The sequence below is a fragment of the Carassius carassius genome, chromosome 47, assembly GCF_963082965.1.
Source record: "Carassius carassius chromosome 47, fCarCar2.1, whole genome shotgun sequence".
Classification (NCBI taxonomy): domain Eukaryota; kingdom Metazoa; phylum Chordata; class Actinopteri; order Cypriniformes; family Cyprinidae; genus Carassius; species Carassius carassius.
Genome location: NC_081801.1, coordinates 20,282,784 through 20,302,346, shown reverse-complemented (window position 1 = coordinate 20,302,346; position 19,563 = coordinate 20,282,784). Strand labels below are relative to the sequence as shown.

General features: G+C 41.4%; 1 non-coding gene across 1 annotated transcript; it reads left to right on the top strand.

The window, feature by feature from the left end:
- The first annotated feature begins 4,718 nt into the window (after positions 1 to 4,718).
- Positions 4,719 to 4,790, top strand: trnae-uuc (transfer RNA glutamic acid (anticodon UUC)). The gene has a single exon. It is a non-coding gene; the product is annotated as a tRNA-Glu (tRNA).
- Positions 4,791 to 19,563: the final 14,773 nt, after the last annotated feature.

Sequence of the window (19,563 nt, the reverse complement as noted above, 5' to 3'; positions counted from 1 at the left end):
TAACACCTTTTTGTGACATTAGGCCATGTTTTTAATTGCCTTTCAGCACTTGGCACCTGTACATGATTTTTTTCTAACCGTGTGTCATGTTCAGCTCAATTCAAATCCATTTGTATAGTACTTTTTTCAAATTTTCAAAACAGCTTCACAGGAGATCCATTTTTCAAGTTTGAAATCAGGAAGAATTTTGTTTATTGGCACAGATGAGTGTTTCAAAATAATGTCTATATGGCAGTAATATACAGCTATAAAATAATACAATGTGGTTAGTAAACATCAGTTTTTGTTTGTTTGTTTAAGTTATCATGTGTTACATTAGTTAGGGAACTGAAAAGATATAGAGCCCATTCAAATATCAGATTCTAAATATACACTCACTCCATACTATGTTAATGGTCCATGAAGTCCATGAGAACTGGACCTGTGATCTAGATATTACTAACGGCATTTAGCTGCCTTTTAAGGGTAAAGAGGTATGGGAAGTATCCTGCTTAATAAGTGCATTTAAAAGTACTTTCTGTATGCTTGTAGTAGTAGACAAATAAAGACTGTAGTATAAGAGTATTGCGGAATGGCATATTTTTGTACACCAAAATTCAGAAAGAATTTAACATTTCATAACTTTTGCTTCCTTCTTACCAAAAGTTTTTTTTTTAGAATAGGTTTTTGGTTAAATGTCTAAAATAAGGTATTTGGTAAACGCAAGCTCAAGATATTTGAATGTCTTCTTCTGTGACGTAAAATACATTAGCACTTTTTGCTAACAAGTGTTTAAATGGTTCTACAGAGATTGTCAGGGGCATGAAGTGCCATCACACCAAACAGGAAAACTAATCTACTCACTAGTCTGCTGTTACAGCCTTATTATGTTTTTAATTGCTCTATGCCATACTATCTATTCTTCTTCAAACTGTCAGGAATTATTATTATTCGTTTTTTTTTAAATAAAGTCTAAGTTAATCGTCAGTAGCTTAATGGTAGTGATGTTGAAGTCATGAGACCATGGTGTAGTTTGTTTATAACATGTAGTTTTTTACTTCTGGCGGTTCTATTTACTATTTACTGTAGGCTTCAAAAATCATAAAAGTTGTGTTCACTTGTAAAGATTATCATGATGAAGCAAATGTGTAAGAATAATAAAAAAAAATTTGCCACAGAACTTAAGATGGGTTTTTCTGAACCAGTGTGATGTTAACATGTCATCTGCTGCAGTCTATTGCAGCCCTGGCTCGAAATCTATCAGCTAATAACCTATTAAAAAGAGATCAGTCAATCATCTATGATCTAAAATTTATCTTAATTTCTAATATTTAATCCAAAGACAAACAGATGAAGGAGAACTCTGTTTGTGCAGCTCAAATGCCATCCATGTTTGCTCTTCCCTAAGCAGCTGAATCCATACTGAACACAATGGTGCTGACATCACCAGTGGACCTACGGTCTTTCTCGTTCCTATAGCTTGTGTTTCCCATAAAAGAGGACTGTGGGAGAAAGTAGTATTATGATTTAGAAAGGAATTTCTTAGGGTTAAGGTTTATCCAAGAGGGTTTTCAAATGTAATGTCAGTTTGGTAAACTGTAGAACCGGCGCTGCCATCGATGTGAATGCATCTTCTCCAGAAGCCTGTGGTAATTTGCTGGGTGTATTGTGCTGAGATCCTCAGCCCTGGCTTGGAGGAGCTCTCATTAATGCAAGAGGTGCTGTGCTTCCTTTGTTGTGCTAATCAGGCACAGATGTGGACACCCAAAACTGCGGGAAATCTCCAGGGAGAGTGAACCAACAGTCAAGGCCTAACACACATACTGAGTGTTTATTTGTTTTTCTTTCTTGTTCACACATGGTAGATGTATGGTACTTAGGTGTGTAACGCTACGCAAAAATGACGGTTCGGTACGTACCTCGGTTTTAAAGTCACGGTTCGGTTCATTTTCGGTACAATAAGGGACAGAAATTCAAACATTAAACTGCAGGTTGTTTATTACTATAAACTTTTTTTTAACAATTTGTTTACACTTTTTTAAAATACTTTTTAATAAAATAAAAAAAGAATAAGAAATAAAATACTGCTGCAAAGTTCTCCACTAAATAAAATACTTAAAAAACCAATATCATATAATAAAATATAATGAAAAATATAAATAAATAACTATGATTACAGAGCAGCATTACCAATCCCACCTTGTAGGCCTGCTCATATTTAAAAATATATATAACTTTTCCAAAGTGTAAAGTGCAGCATGAACAGTTTCAGTTTTTAGACCTGCTCAGATTTCGTTATTGCGTTGGACCGATCGGAATTAAGAGCAAAGGTCTGTTTAAATGCCGACGGGAGCTGCGTTTGAATTACAATCGTTTTTTTTCCTAGTTGTAGTGATGTTCACACTCGCGTGATGCCTTTTGAAAACCTTAGGCCGGTGACACGCTGGCATATTGCACCTGTCAAACATAGTCTATTTTGCCGTCAATACTGTTGACGGTGTCCTTTATCACTAGGCTTTATATTTATGCTCAACATGAAGTATAGATATTGTTGTCGTGAAGAAAAGATCCTGGTCTGTCGGCGGCCTCCCTCTATGTCACCTACAGTAGCAGCAGCGCACCAGCGCCGCGTCAGGCACGATTCTGGTGTGTAAAGACCATAGACTGTATAAAAACATGGACGGAGTGTCCGTGACGTCACCCGTAGACTCCTGAAGAGAGTTTTTGAAGCCTAAAGTGTGCAGAGCGAGCCGTCGCCATCTTGGCAACGCGTCACCGCGCGACTCTCCCAGACAATCGAAAATGGGCAAAAGGGCGGGAGCTGGTTGCTGAAGCCACGCCCACCTAGCGCTACGACTGTGACAGCAGTGGCAATTCACCTGTCACTTAAGTGGCCATGCCCTTAATTATGCAGAACTTTAAGGCTTAATATAATTTAAACGGATGAGTTATAAAAAAAATTCACCCCCCTCACAGTTGTCATGAAGGGCAAAATTAGATATATAGACCAAAATCATTTTTTGCACCAGGCTGAAAACTTGTTTTTTTCTGCTGTAAAGTTGGGCATTTTAACATGGGGAGTCTATGGGATTGACTCTCTTTTGCAGCCAGCCTCAAGCGGCCAGTCGATGAATTGCAGTTTTAGTCACTCCCTTATTGGCTTCACTAGAGAGAGCGGGAGGTTGCCGCTTGGTAAAGACACAGAAAACGCGAAGCAACTGACAAGCAGCAGAAACGCCATGCTCACGCCACGCAGCCGGTGTGTCACCGGCATTAGAATCCGCCACTTAATATGTTCGTTTGGAAACACAAAAATGTACCTATGTTCCGCAATCAAAATATTGTATTCGGTCATTCGGTACACGCGTGCACCGTACCGAAAGCCCTGTACCGAAACGGTCCGGTACGAATACACGTACCGTTAAACCCCTAATGGTTCTGTATGTGAAAGATCAATTGTACATGTATAGTTTTTTTTTATATATATAAAAATTATTTAAAGCACACCTAATCAAAAGCAAAACAACATTTAAATAAATAAATATTTATTTTAAAGCACAAAACAAAGCAGACCAAACCAAGGGTGAAATAAAACAATATATTAAATATATATTTATTCTAAATGTCAATAAACATAAAAGATGAATTTAAATGAAAGTCATTATAATACAATTATGTTGTATGTAATATAATAATATAATGATTAATTAATTAAACTTGGTAAAGTGTAATTTATGTATTTAGAAATTAGACAAAAATAAATAAATGATAATTATTTAGATATAGAGCGAAACCCTGATGCTGCACTCCAGGTAGCACCTGGTCCCCTCATCTCTGTTTGGAGTGTAGGTCCTTTTTATCTCTCAAATCGTTACTGAAATCTCAAAATCCAAACATACCAAAACCTAAAATAGTGTATTGCATAAGGAAATGCAACTCTACAAAAAAAAATTGTTAAAGGTCCACCCATAAATGTAATCGTCATTTGGTATAAGCAGATCACACAAAAATGTATGAATGAGATTATAATAATTCATATGAATTAGCCGCCAATGCACCATTATGTAAAATAGTTGCGGATTGCCATGAGAGTGTGTTGCATTAACAACTATGCAGCACGTTTAGCAACCAGTTTAGTGTTTAATACAAAAGTATTTGACCTCAGAATACTGTTACTGATTAATACTAAAAAGCTTTAAATCTGGGTAAAAAGCATTCAAGCATTACAGTCATCAGCTGCAGCTACTTGTGTCATTCTACTTGGAATAGCAAAATCTTCATTCAAAGTGTAAAACTGAAGTAGTAAAGTCTAATCTCTGCACATCCTATTGTTTACACATGAGCCGCCGTTAAAAGAAACTCTTCACTTTATCCTGCAACAATGTGTCAGATGAGAGAAAAGGGAAAAGCTGCAAGCTGAGAGGCAGGCTCAGGGCTCCCCTAGAATCGAGAAGCTCTTAATCAGACCAAACAATGCAACCTCCAGCTTCTGCTTTCTTCATCAGCCTCATCTAACAAGCTGCAGAAATCTTTGAGCTGATCCCCCGGTATTACCTATGAAGATAGGACACAGCAGGAAGCCCTGAAGAAGAACTCTGGATACTCCTTAATTTAAACTGGGGAAGGTGACCCTTTGAACCCCACAAGGCCGGTCCACAAAGGGGGTGTTGGAGGCAACAAAGGATAGTGTGACTTTGTCAAACAGGCTTAATGTCTTCATAAGACACCTTCTTAAAAATTCCCATATGGTCTAGCGGTTAGGATTCCTGGTTTTCACCCAGGTGGCCCGGGTTCGACTCCCGGTATGGGAACGCAATGCTCCTTTAAGGGAAGTCGTGGCCTAATGGTTAGAGAGTCGGACTCCCAATCGAAAGGTTGTGAGTTCGAGCCTCGGGCCGGCAGGAATTGTGGGTGGGGGGAGTGCATGTACAGTTCTCTCTACACCTGCAATACCACGACTTAGGTGCCCTTGAGCAAGGCACTGAACCCCCAACTGCTCCCCGGGCGCCGCAGCATAAATGGCTACCCACTGCTCCGGGTGTGTGTTCACAGTGTGTGTGTGTGTTATCACTGCTCTATGTGTGTGCACTTTGGTTGGGTTAAAAGCAGAGCATGAATTCTGAGTATGGGTCACCATACTTGGCTGAATGTCACCGTCACTAATGAAAAAGAATTTCAGGAATCTGTCACAATCAGTTGAAACACATCATTGAGCTAATGTTCACTAGCTTGCTTTGATGTAATCTGGCTCAAACTTCAGTGTTCTTTGATTTTGACTCAAAAAAACATTCAATCACGTCTCCAAAGCCTTGGAAGTGGAAAACATTGGGATTTCAAAACCACGGCACACATACCTTGCACTGAAAATAGCCTGAAAAGGCCAGTTTCTTTGAGATCTGGATGATCTTAGAAGATCTGTGTACAAAGGTTCAAGGATGGAAAGGAAGAGGACGAGGGGTCGGCTTGACTGCTGACGGTTTTATTAAGAAATAGGTTTTAAATACCACTGCTCCTTTAATAACTAAGAAGTCAAAACCTAAGACTGAACCATGGCTCAATGATACCATCCGCTCTCTGAGGCGAGCATGTAGAAGAGCAGAACGTAAATGGAAATGTGATAAGCTTCAAGTTTCTTATGAAATGCTGAAAAACTCCCTCAGTGCTTTTCAGAAAGCCATGATGTCTGCTAAGTCTAAGTATTTTTCTAATTTAATTTTAAAAAACCATCACAGTTCAAAAGCCTTATTTTCTGTGTTAAATTCTGCTCTAAATCCTCCTGTAAATGTGATTTCAAACCCCTCAGTATCATTATGTGAAGGTTTCTCAAGGTTTTTCTGTGAGAAGATCACCTCTCTAAGATCTCAGTTACAACCTTCTGCTATTGTCTCGCCTGAACTGGGTTGTTCTTCAGCCATATGGAGCGTCTTTGACCCAGTTTCTCTTCTGTCTCTCAGAGAAATTGTTGATCACTTGAAACCTTCCTTCTGCTCTCTTGATGTTCTTTCTCCCCGTATTTTGAAACAAATTTTTGATTCAGTTGGAACAAGTTTGGTGTCTTTTGTGAATAAATGCTTGAGCACAGGGACTATCCCTGATAGCCTAAAACAAGCTACTGTTACACCTCTTCTCAAGAAACCTTCACTTGATGACAAGGATTTTAATAATTTTCGACCGATCTCGACACTACCTTTTATTACAAAAGCATTGGAGAAAACGGTTCTGTAATCGATTGAGGCTCAAGCTCGGCTGAGAAGGAAGGAGAATGGAGTCGGCGTTCTGAGGCTCGTGGGAATATTTATTAAACTCAAAAAGGAAAAAGTCGCACCACATGCGCTTCACTTCACACGTTCACTGAACACTATTCACTGTTTGTCTGGTCTACGGTCTCTCCCGCACGTCTGCTGCTTTCTCCCACGAGTCCTCAGCTCTCTCAGTCTCTGCTGGTTCGCGGGCGGCTTAAATGCCGATTCCCCATGCCAATCACTGCAACGAGAACCAGGTGTTACTTGTTTCTCACCTGAACCACTTACTACCGCTAATCTCCTCACCCTCTCTCCCGTCGCAGACCTCGCTGAACCACGCCTCCGCCGCCACATACCCCCACTGCCCGACTCAGGCCGGGGAGCCATCCGGCCTGTAACCCCCCCACTCCCCCCCCCCACTCCTGGAGAGGAAGTCGGCCACAGCCATCTGCGCCCCCGGCCTGTGAATCACCTTGAACTTAAACGGCTGCAGAGCCAGATACCAACGAGTGATTCGCGCGTTGGTATCCTTCATGCGGTGGAGCCACTGGAGGGGTGCGTGGTCCGAGCAGAGGGTGAACTCCCGCCCCAGGAGGTAATAGTGAATGGTGAGAACCGCCCACCTGATGGCCAAACACTCCTTTTCTATGGTGCTGTACTTAGTCTCTCTCTTTGAGAGCTTTCGACTAATGTACAGCACCGGCCGGTCCACCCCCTCCACCTCCTGGGACAGGACTGCGCCCAGCCCCCTGTCCGACACGTCAGACTGCAACAAAAAGGGGAGAGAAAAGTAAGAAGAGTGCAGGAGCGGTCCGCCACACAGGGCAGCCTTAACCCGGGTGAAGGCCTGTTGGCACAGCTCCGTCCACTGGACCGTATCTGGTACCCCCTTTTTAGTGAGGTCAGTCAGCGGGCTGGTGAGGTCCGAATAGTCAGGGATAAACCTCCTGTAATATCCCGCCAGCCCCAGGAACTGCCTCACCTCCTTTTTGGTCTTGGGCCGGGGGCAGGCTGCAATCGCTGCCGTCTTGTCAATTTGGGGACGCACCTGCCCGTGACCCAAGTGGAAGCCCAGATACCTTAACTCCACCCGCCCAACTGCGCACTTCTTCGGGTTGGCCGTTAGCCCCGCCCGTCTCAGCGCCCCAAGGACGGCCCTCACATGCTCCATATGCCGCTGCCAGTCTCCACTATAGATGATAATATCATCCAGATAGGCAGCGGCATATGCAGCATGGGGTCTTAGCACCCGATCCATGAGATGCTGAAACGTAGCCGGGGCCCCGAACAAACCGAACGGAAGTGACACAAATTGGTGCAATCCAAACGGCGTGGTGAAGGCTGTTTTTTCTTTGGACATGGGAGATAAGGGGATCTGCCAATATCCCTTTGTTAAGTCCAATGTCGAATAAAAGCGAGCCGTGCCTAACCGATCGAGCAACTCGTCAATCCGTGGCATTGGATAAGCATCAAATTTTGACACTGCGTTCACCTTGCGGTAGTCCACACAAAAGCGCACCGAGCCATCCGTTTTAGGCACCAAAACTATCGGGCTCGCCCAATCACTGTGGGACTCCTCAATTACTCCCATCCCCAGCATAGCTTCTAATTCCGCCTGAACTACCTTTTTTTTGTGTTCAGGTAATCTATATGGCCGACTGCGAACTACCACGCCCGGCTCGGTCTCAATATGGTGCTGAATCAAAATTAGTGCGACCCGGTAGAGGCGAAAACACATCGGCAAATTCGGACTGCAACCGCCCGATGTCAGTGAGCTGCGAGGGGGTGATCCCCCCCTGGGGCCAGGGCGAAGGATTTCTCTTTGACAATCGCTTCTGGCCCGAGATCCTCCTCTCCGCTCACTGCCGTTGCTAACAGCACTGACGCCTCCGCACTCTATTTTTTGAGGAGGTTGAGGTGGTAAATTTGGCGTGCGTTGCCTCTATCCGTTCGTACTACTTCATAATTGAGATCCCCTATCCGCTGTGTGACCTCAAAGGGTCCTTGCCACTTCGCTAATAATTTTGAGCTAGAGGTGGGTAGTAAAACGAGCACTTTATCTCCCGGTGCAAATTCTCGTAGCCTAGTTCCCCTGTTATACGACTGGCTCTGTCTGCCTTGGGCCTGCAGCAAATTCTCCATAGAGAGCCGCCCCAGAGTATGGAGTTTTGCCCCTCAGGTCCATGACATATTGAATTTCGTTTTTACTCTCCGAACGTCCGTTATCCCAAGTTTCTGTCAGGACGTCCAAGACCCCCCGGGGCTGGCGTCCGTAAAGAAGCTCGAAGGGGGAAAACCCAGTGGAGGCTTGGGGGACCTGGCGCACAGCGAATAAGAGGGGTTCCAGCCATCTTTCCCAATTTTTCGCGTCCTCTTGTACGAATTTACGAATCATTGTTTTCAATGTGCGGTTAAAGCGTTCGACCAGACCGTCCGTTTCTGGGTGATAGACGCTGGTACGTACCGCTTTAATGCCCAATAATTCGTACAATTCGCGTACTGTGCGTGACATAAACGCGGTGCCTTGGTCCGTGAGAATCTCTTTTGGGATTCCAGTCCGCAAGTCCAGCAGGGCCTGATGGTGTTCTTGGTGCAGGCCCGCGAGCGACGTGATGATCTCCGCAAATGGCGATCCCGATGTTCCTGGCGGAGTCTGCATGGCGGGGTGATTCTCCTTCCTCCCGGGTTTCGGCACCAGTGTAATCGAGGCTCAAGCTCGGCTGAGAAGGAAGGAGAATGGAGTCGGCGTTCTGAGGCTCCTGGGAATATTTATTAAACTCAAAAAGGAAAAAGTCGCGCCACATGCGCTTCACTTCACACGTTCACAGAACACTATTCACTGTTTGTCTGGTCTACGGTCTTGTCATGTATTAGAATGATGGTCTGTATCTTTAAGATGTGAGTGTACTAATATGTATGCAAGACCGGATGTAGAGGGGGAGTTCACGTTAAGAGGGGGAAAAGTAAAGACGCCGTTTGGAAAAGTTATCAAGCGTGTGACTGATTTAATTCGGCAGAGTGTGTAAGAGATATCTGATTACACAAGAAAGCAGATATATAACATTGGCGACGAGGATGCAGCAAAGTGGGTGTGAGCACTGATTGCACGCGATGGAAAAGTCTGGTATTCCTACGTTTGAGTGCTACAAAGATCCTGCGACTCTTGGTTCGAGATGGACGAGGTGGCTGACATCGTTTGAACTTTATGCGGACGGTAAAGGACTTATAATTGAAGAAAATGTCGCTGCTGCAGTTCGTCAGCGGCGCAGAGCACTTCTTTTGCATCACGCTGGACCTGATGTTCAAGATATATTCTCCACTCTGGCGGATACGGGAGGTGCTGCCGATTACGACGCGGCCGTTGCAGCTTTGAATGCATACTTTGTGCCACGAGTGAATACTGCGTATGCAAGGCAGTCTTTTTATAAACTTTCCCAAAACCCAAGTGAGACGATTCAACAGTTCACAACACGTCTCAGACAGGCAGCAAAGGACTGTGCATTTGCGGATGACATGACTAATCAAATCAGGGATGCCATCGTAGGCAAATGTTTATCAATGTACGTGCGTCGTAAACTTTTGGAGGAAGGACCTAATCTCACGCTCGATCGTGCGTTGGAGGTTGCTGCCCTCTGTGAACGGATAGAGGAACAGATGGCTGCATCATCGGTGAGTGACATATCAAAGCCTGACACTGAGTCTGTGAATCGCGTCTGGAAAAAAGGGGGAAAGATGAAAGGACAATTCAAGGGAAAACAGCAAGCTGAATGCAGTAAGTTGAACAAACAATGCTACAGATGTGGAAATACAGATCATTTGGGACGAGATTTAAAATGTCCTGCGAGAGGCCAGACATGCCACAAATGTAAAGGAAGAGATCATTTCTCAAAAATGTGCAAAACTAAAAATGTGAAGCAGCAAACAGTTAACCATGTTGAAGGGCAAGCTGAATATGCATTTGTCATTCAAGACGACTACATGGCGGATAGAATGAATATCTGCTTGGGAAATGTCAATTTGAAAATGCTTGTAGACTCTGGTGCGACCAGCAATATCATTGATGAAAGAACATGGGAGGAACTGAAGGCAAATAATATTAGATGCCATTCGTACATTCCGGAAACAGAGAGGAAATTGTTCTCTTATTCGTCTAATCAGCCATTACCACTAAAGGGAGCTTTCAAGTGTGAAGCAAGAATGGGCAGCCGGTCGGTATATGCTGAATTCATTGTAATTAAAGGGATAGGAGAGCCACTGTTGGGGAGAGACACTGCCATGAAACTCGGAGTACTGAAGATCGGCACAAACGTTGCAGCTGTAACAGACCTCAAACAGTCGCTCCATTCACAATACCCAGAAGTGTTTCAAGGAGTTGGTAAGCTGAAAACCAAGCAAATTAGTTTATACATAGACCCGAAGATTCAGCCAGTTGCCCAGCCTTTAAGGCGGATTCCATTTAATTTAAGGGTTCCTGTTGAAGAAAAGATAAAAGAACTCTTAGAAATGGACATTATTGAAGAAGTGAACGGGCCTACTCCGTGGGTTAATCCGGTTGTGATTGTTCCAAAAGCAAATGCTGAAATTAGGCTTTGTCTTGACATGCGACAAGCCAATCGAGCAATCATTAGGGAAAGATACCCCATTCCCACTGTAGATGAGCTGCTACAAAGTATGAATGGGTCTATGGTCTTCAGCAAATTAGATCTTAAATGGGGATATCACCAGTTAGAGTTAACGCCAGAGTCCCGCCAGATCACGACGTTTGCAGTTCACAATGGAGTGTACAGATACAAGCGGCTCATTTTTGGAGTATCTTCCGCAAGTGAACAATACCAACATGAGATCGCGTCGGCCCTTGCTGGAATAGAGGGAGTTGAAAACATCTCTGATGACGTCATTGTGCATGCGCCTGACCATAAAACACACAATCACCGTCTACATGCTGTCATGAAACGTCTGAGAGAATGCGGGCTAACTCTGAATCCTGCAAAATGTCAGTTCAGTATGGATCGCTTAAATTTTATGGGGATTCTACTCACACAAAAAGGTATCGGGCCCACTGATGAGAGAGTCAGGGCTGTGGTAGAGGCTCGAGAGCCACAGAACGCCTCAGAGGTTCGGAGTTTTCTTGGACTTGTCAATTACAGCAGCAGATTTATTCCACAATTTGCAACCTTGGCAGAGCCCTTGAGACGTCTTACCAGAAAAGATTCCAAATTCATCTTTGGTCCTGAACAAAAAAGTGCATTTAAGGCTCTGAAAGGAGAACTTGCAAAATCAGGGACCTTAGCATACTTTGACAAAGATGCACCAACCCAAGTTATAGCCGATGCCAGCCCTGTAGGGTTGGGGGCTGTATTGACACAGTGTCAAAAAGGACAAATGGTGCCAGTGTGCTACATCAGTAGAAGTCTATCAGATTGTGAGAGACGGTACTCCCAGACTGAGAAGGAGGCCCTTGCCCTTGTATGGGCCTGTGAGAAGCTTCACCCATATGTCTATGGAAGACAATTTGATCTGGTCACGGACCATAAGCCATTAGAGACAATCTACAGTCCACGTTCTAAGCCCTGTGCCCGCATTGAGCGGTGGGTTTTGCGTCTTCAACCATACGACTTTAAGGTTGTCTATGTTTCTGGAAAAGAGAACATTGCAGATCCCTTGTCAAGACTTCTAGGAAGCACAGCAATGAGAGAGAAGCACTTACATGATTCGGATGAGTATGTGAGATTTGTAGCCATTAATGCCACCCCGAGAGCCCTAACCACAAGGGAAGTGGAGGAGGCGTCAGAAAAAGATCCCGAACTAATAGAGGTGAGAAAAGCTATTGAAAGTGGACACTTTGAAAAGTGTATGACATACGCAGCTGTTGCTAGGGAGCTATGCGTGGTAGGTTTTTTAATACTACGTGGAACACGCATTGTTCTTCCGAAAACATTACAACCACGAGCAATAGCACTGGCCCACGAGGGACACATAGGTATTGTTGGGACCAAACAGCACCTGAGGAGCAAAGTATGGTGGCCTGGCATGGACAGAGCTGCCGAGAGATATTGCAAATCATGCCATGGCTGTCAAATTGTCTCTCGTCCCGATGCGCCAGAACCATTGCGACCCCTACCGTTGCCAGATGGACCATGGCAAGATCTAGCAGTAGATTTATTGGGTCCTCTGCCATCAAAACACTCAATCCTAGTTGTGGTGGATTACTACAGTAGGTATTATGAGTATGACATACTGACCTCAACCACGGCAACAAAAGTGATTGACAGCCTTGAGGACATATTCAGCCGACATGGACTTCCTGCCACACTAAAATCAGATAATGGACCTCAATTCAAATCAGATGAATTCAGGAGTTTCTGTGAAGAAAACGGGATCAGACACCTGAAAACAACGCATAAATGGGCTCAAGCGAATGGTGAAGTCGAGCGCCAGAATGCCTCCATCATGAAACGAATTCGCATTGCACAGTCGGAAGGACTTGACTGGCAAAAGGAACTCAGGAAGTATGTTACAGTATACAGAGGAATTGTACATAACACCACAGGCAAAAGCCCCGCTGAACTTCTGTTTAAAAGAAAAATGAGAGGCAAGTTACCTGAACTCACATCAGTAGACAAAGATCTCGAAGTTCACGACCATGACGCTGAGAAAAAAGGAAAATATAAACTGTATGCAGATGAACATCGCAAAGCAGATTTCTCAAATGTAGCTGTTGGAGATCGGGTTCTGATCAGGCAGGACAAGACGGACAAGTTTACCACACTGTTTAACGCAACACCCCACACAGTGGTCAGCAAAGCTGGGAACAAAATAACTGTCGAGTCACCCACCGGAGCCCAGTACAGTCGCAACACAACATTTGTGAAGAAATATGTAGAAAGCGAGAAAGGGAATGCTGACTGTTCCACAGATTCAGATCAACAGACATTGTCAGAGGAATCAGAGAGACTTGTGCCTATGGTTGAGTGTCACCAAGACATTACATATGTCAAGCCCCAAAGACAAAAAAAAATTACCTCAAAAATTGGCTGACTTTATCGTTGGTTGAACTTTTGGATGCAGATTAAATGCAGACAACGTTGTTGATATGTTCATGGTTAATATTATAAGTGAGTTTAAAATAAGTTGAAGAATGTGAAAATCATCAGTTAGATGAACATGTTATTTGTTTGGCAATACTGAGACTACAGTCAAGTGTTAAAGGTCTCTATCCGACTTTGGAGGGGATGTCATGTATTAGAATGATGGTCTGTATCTTTAAGATGTGAGTGTACTAATATGTATGCAAGACCGGATGTAGAGGGGGAGTTCACGTTAAGAGGGGGAAAAGTAAAGACGCCGTTTGGAAAAGTTATCAAGCGTGTGACTGATTTAATTCGGCAGAGTGTGTAAGAGATATCTGATTACACAAGAAAGCAGATATATAACAGGTCTCTCCCGCACGTCTGCTGCTTTCTTCCACGAGTCCTCAGCTCTCTCAGTCTCTGCTGGTTCGCGGGCGGCTTAACGTCAGCAACTACGTCTTCTCTCTAAGATTAGATCCTCTCTTTCTGAGAAAACCTTAGAGATTGCGGTCCATGCACTCATTACATCGCGGTTGGATTATTGCAACTCCCTCTACTATGGCATACCCAAACACTCTATTGCTCGTCTCCAATTAGTCCAGAATGCTGCTGCAAAGTTCCTCAAAAGAAAACGCAAATTTGATCATGTTTCACCTATTTTAAAATTGCTGCATTGGCTACCAGTGCATTTTAGAATTGAATTTAAAATTCTTATCTTTGTTTTTAAATCCGTAAATAATCTGGCACCAAGCTATTTGTCCGAGCTTCTCTGTCCACATAATCCCACACGAAATCTCAGGTCTAGTGACCAGAAACTTTTGTCTGTCCCCAGATCATGGTTAAAGAATAGAGGAGACAGAGCCTTTGCGATTGCTGGCCCTAGGCTGTGGAACAGCCTTCCATTTTACATCAGAGCGGCTCAATCTCTAACTGTTTTTAAATCCTCTCTTAAAACCTACTTCTTTTCTTTAGCTTTTAATACATTGTGAGCTTTTGTCATGAATGTGTGGTTATGTCCTTGCTTTGTATCTTGTGTATTGTTCAGCACTTTGGTCAGCCCTGTTTGCTGTTTTTAAATGTGCTATATAAATAAATAAAAACTTGAAACTTGAAACTTGAAGAAATAAATTATCTCAACGGTGTCACTCACACCGGCAACAACAAAACTATTAACACTTCTGGGTTGCGGCTTCCGGCTCGTGCGGTCGTCAGCAGTCCTTCTCTCTCTACTACTCCGGTTTCCCCTGAGGTTAAATACTCTCTCCACGCCAATTACTGAAACAAGAGACAGGTGTTGATTATTTCCGTTCAACCTGCTCACTCACCGTTCGTCTCCCGACTCTCTCTCCCGCTGCAGGCTTCGCTAAACCACGCCTCCGCCTCCACAATCTGGTTACATTTATGTTGTTTCTCCCTGCGCATGTCTTGATCCCTTTAGCGCAAGCTTTATGAACATAAACATGAACTTCAGAGTTACTGTCTGGGTGCTCTGTTTCTGTTTTCAACTATAATCAATACTACACCAAATATGGTTTTGTTTCCATGGAGATAACATCTATAGCAATTGGACATAATCCTCAGAAGTAAGGCCATCAGATGAAAAGCTTGTCAGAATGAATTTAAAATACACCTCCCGAGTTTATCGCAGCTCAGCCTGTATTTACGGGATGTAATCTCTTTATTCTTACATATGTGTAAAGTTTATCAAAAGGCTATCCTGTTTAGGATGAGTAATTCTGCAGAATAAATCAGGCATGCACAAAAATGTGTATGTATGTAGACCCTTACTGAAGCAAAATACATGGGAATAAACTGCAAAATAATGTGATATATTACATAATACATTTCCATATTTGGGAAACTAGTGCTCATATTTTTCATTATACTGCAACATATGCATTGAACATGTATGGCTATACATCGAAACATATAAAAATATTTAGAAATGAAAACAAAAAATAGCACTACATATTCATAAGGTTTTATCCCTTTATTGTGCACACATATTGCACATACATGATGTTCCTATATAATTGTGACTGTATGTACACACATATATACACACATTCACCGAATAAATTACAGCAGATTTCTAGTTCCCAGCATGCTGTGCTTCTGACTGTTAAAGGAGAATAAATAGTAAGTTATTCCATGTGTTTTGCTCAATATTAATATAGGTGGTGTTTAATGATCTATTACATTGGAATTTAAAAGGTGTTCGGGGTTATCCAAAGTAGAGCCTGTATTTAGCCTGACAACTGGCCGAACACCAATAAAACTAAGGGGAGCCCCGATATGCTTTAAGTAAGTACCTGTCATGGCTATAGTCGGACTTGTGTCTGGAGTGAGAGTGTGAATTGCCTTATGATGAGAGCTGTTACACTTACACAATGGATTGTTGTTCTAATGGGACAATAATGCATTCACCTAATTCACTCTCATAGAACTGGGGTTTTAAATAATGATTAACTAACCTAGCCCCTAACCCTGACACAAATACACATACAAGCAAATCACAATTGAAATTCTCTCTGTAACACTTTTCTTTTTTCTTTTTTGTTAATTTTGGCAGTGTTGAAGATACAGAGATTATCATATTACATTGTATTAAATTGTATTGTAATTGTATTTCTTTATGAATTGTGTTTAGTCTTTAGCAGTTGCTTTGTCACTGTAAATCATTATCATTGTGAATCCCCAACATTTGCAGACCATGATTCCAAATTAAATATAATTTTATTTGAATAAATGCATTTTTATAATTCATTATTATATTATTATAAATTATTATAAAAAGCATATTTTTGTTTAATTTATATATTTTAAAATATAATTTTATATATAAATGTAATTTTATAATATTTTGTAATATTATAGAATATTTATTTATTTTATAATATTCTATTTTAGAATAAAAAAAAATTTAGGCCAATAAAATATTTTCGTGTTAATTAAAAAAAAGTTTTCAAACACTAAAATAAGCAGAATATCTAAGCCACAAAATAAAGTTTAAAGTTTAAAGTTTTTTTTTTTAATGTGAAGAAGAAGGTGGTTCATTTCAAATTCTAATTACAACAGAGACTCCTGGTGACTTGAAACATCTGATACTCACTGTCATTGATTAAGAAATCATTCACAAATTCTATCAGATTCATCAAGAGTTTAGAGTTCAGGGAAGGTTCATCTAGAGTACCCTTATCTTTAATTAAAAAAGAGAAAACTAGAAGAAAAAAAAGCAGTGGCTGCCGGGATATCTATCTCTGTAAAAACAGCTGGGTGTGTGACCCTTGTAGAATATGCTTTGGCAGCAGAAGTCAACTTGCATTACAAAGTAGACCTCTTTGTCACACCATTGTCTAGCCTGGTCCGGCTAATAATTGACACAAACATGAGAGAATAGCCTGGGACCAACAAATGTTGAAGTTAATGAGCAACCAGCCCCACCTTGCATTCACATGCTCTGTTACTAGGCCGCTCACTGACTGCAACCCTGGCTTATTATTCACACTGCCGTCTCCCCTATCACAGTCTTCAGTGGGGGCTGCTCATTAGCATAGTTATGCAAGTATCAATACTTTCAGACAATTTCAGGCCTCCCAGCTGGCCGAGGTTTAAGAGCCATCCAGCGTATCACAAATGTAATCAGATAAGAAGGACGTGGGGAGGACAAGGAGAATGTTGCTGTTGATTTGTTGCCAGCATGCATGATGGGAATGTGGTTCTCAAACAGAGGATTACCTTTGACTTTGCATTAGCCTACCTTAAAGCAAGGGTCTTTTAATTAATGACCCCCCCCCCCCCCCCCCAAAAAAAAAAGATTTAGATTTTTTTTTAATGATAAAGCTAATTATATTTGTACACATTTATACTGTGTGAAAAAATAAATAAAAATAAAACGGGTAAAACATTTTCAAATGATATAAATATACATTTGTTTGCGTTCTTTTTTTATTTATTTATTTAGAATGTGATTAAATATATCTACATCTATATCTATCTATCTATCTGTCTTTCTATATATATATATGTCTGTCTGTCTATTGTTCATTATCTTTATAACTTTTCGCCAGTATAAAAGCACTTACACCAGAGAAGTATTGTTCCGTTCTTGTGTAAAAAAGTCTTGAAGGTTAATATACATGTTTTGATGTGTTTTATGATCGGTGCGTCATACATTAATGTGCTCTATTGCTTTCAGGATTTCCATTAACTGGAACAATCACAACAATGTCACGTTAAAGCTTGAGTAGTAAAATTCTAAAATTCTGAATATGCTTTAAAAGTGTATATTCTGGTTTAATGCCATTCTGAGGTTCTCCCCAACATATTGGAATGTAATACAGTAATGTTAATGCAGCCTCTTGCACAAACATTCACTTGTAATTGTAGGTGTGTTGCCCAACACCGATAATATGAGTGAACTTTGGACACACCTGCATCCATTAGGGTCAAACAACTAGACGGAATAATGCAGTACAGACATCAATTCTGGCTGCAATATCATGCTATCAACATACATACAAATAACTGGAAGTGTAGGTCTTTTCATTGGAGGAAAACTTAGTATTAAGTACCAAAGACAACATATTTTCATGTATTCTTGCATTGATGAGAGTGATGTGAAATGGCTGACGTCATAGGTGTTCTTCTGGACATGACCTTCTTTGTAGCTTCCATTTTTGCTGTTTATTTTTGCCTTTGGACTATTAATTCTGAAAAATCTGCTTTCCGTAGGCAAAAGCAGTTGGTTTTTATATTTTTGAGGACTAACCCCTTATTTATAATTGTGAAATAATTTGTGTACCTGCATGATACCCTGGACAAACCAAAGCTTTCCGGACAGAGTTCTTTTGAGGGGATGGTTGAAAGTGGATCTGGAGGGCAACGGAGAAGCTTCAGATAATAGGCTTTAATGGGGCATTCACATTCAGCAGGCCATAACAAAGACCAGGCAGTGGGATTTGAGAGAGGGGCCGATTGTTGCTCCAGTGTGCTTTAATTTCTAGCCTTGGAGACACAAGCAGAGGATGATGGTGGGGGAAAATCTGGCATTGTTCAGGGGAGTGTCAGCAGTTTTTTGGGAGGCCAGAGAACCACGTTTGAAAAAGTAAGAGATAAACAGAAAGAGGGAAAGAGTAGGATGGACAGTGAGTTACAGAAGGAATCAAAGAAAAGACAGGAGACTGCAAGCTTTTCAGTATGAAGAATCTTTTTAATTCATCAAAGTTGCAGAAAGCCAGCCACTCTGCCCAGCGTGCAATAGTGCAGTTGTGCATAAAGAGCTGGAAGGTCACAGCATGCACTGAGCAGCACACTTCTTCCTGGCCAACAGTGTGTCTGGCACTATTTCTATATTACATATTTGGCCAGTTTAGAATGATTCTAGAGCATGCTAAATATTCTTTCTACTTTTAAAATGTATTATCTAATATAGATGGGTTTTGGGGTTTTTAGTTTTGAAAATGTTTTCATACTATGTTACGGATTGATTTAAGTGAAATGTGTCTTTTATGAATGTATGTATTAATTAATTAATTATAAATGTATAATTTTATTTATATATATAAATATATATATATATATATTTTTATTATTATTAATATTATTATTATTATTTATTTTATTTTTATTATTATTGATGTGTAGCCTTTCACAGCATAACGCGTTTGATCATCTTTATCAGTTAGACATTTGCGCGTGAAATGAATGTGCACTGGATGTGTGTAATGAAAGGTGTCAGAGAGCTTCTCCATGTACTTGACCGCAGGGATTGTTATGCCACAGAACGTTGATGAATGAGAGAAACGGGATAGTTTCATACAAAGTGTTTCCCTCAGATTCGTGTCGTAAGCATTTTAAGCCTCACTCTCTCCGCTTCGGCTTTAGTTCATTGTAACACCTTGCACAGTCGCGGAAACTTGGCCATGATCAATTATTTTAAAGTTTTCACTGCCTGCTGTAGTAAATGCGATGACGTCAGGAAACAAAATTGATAACTTTGTTATAATAATGTGTTATTTTGAATAATCGTCTTGCAAATAAGTTGGTCATTCTTCTCTAAAACGCGATATCTCTAAAAGACTTTTCTCGCATCACCCACTAATAAATCAATTACGTAGTAAATCGGTCGGTCTACTTACTATATTGGTGTAGGATATATATATACAGTACAGACCAAAAGTTTGAACACACCTTCTCATTCAAAGAGTTTTCTTTATTTTCATGACTATGAAGTTAATTCATAGTTTTGATGCCTTCGGTGTGAATCTACA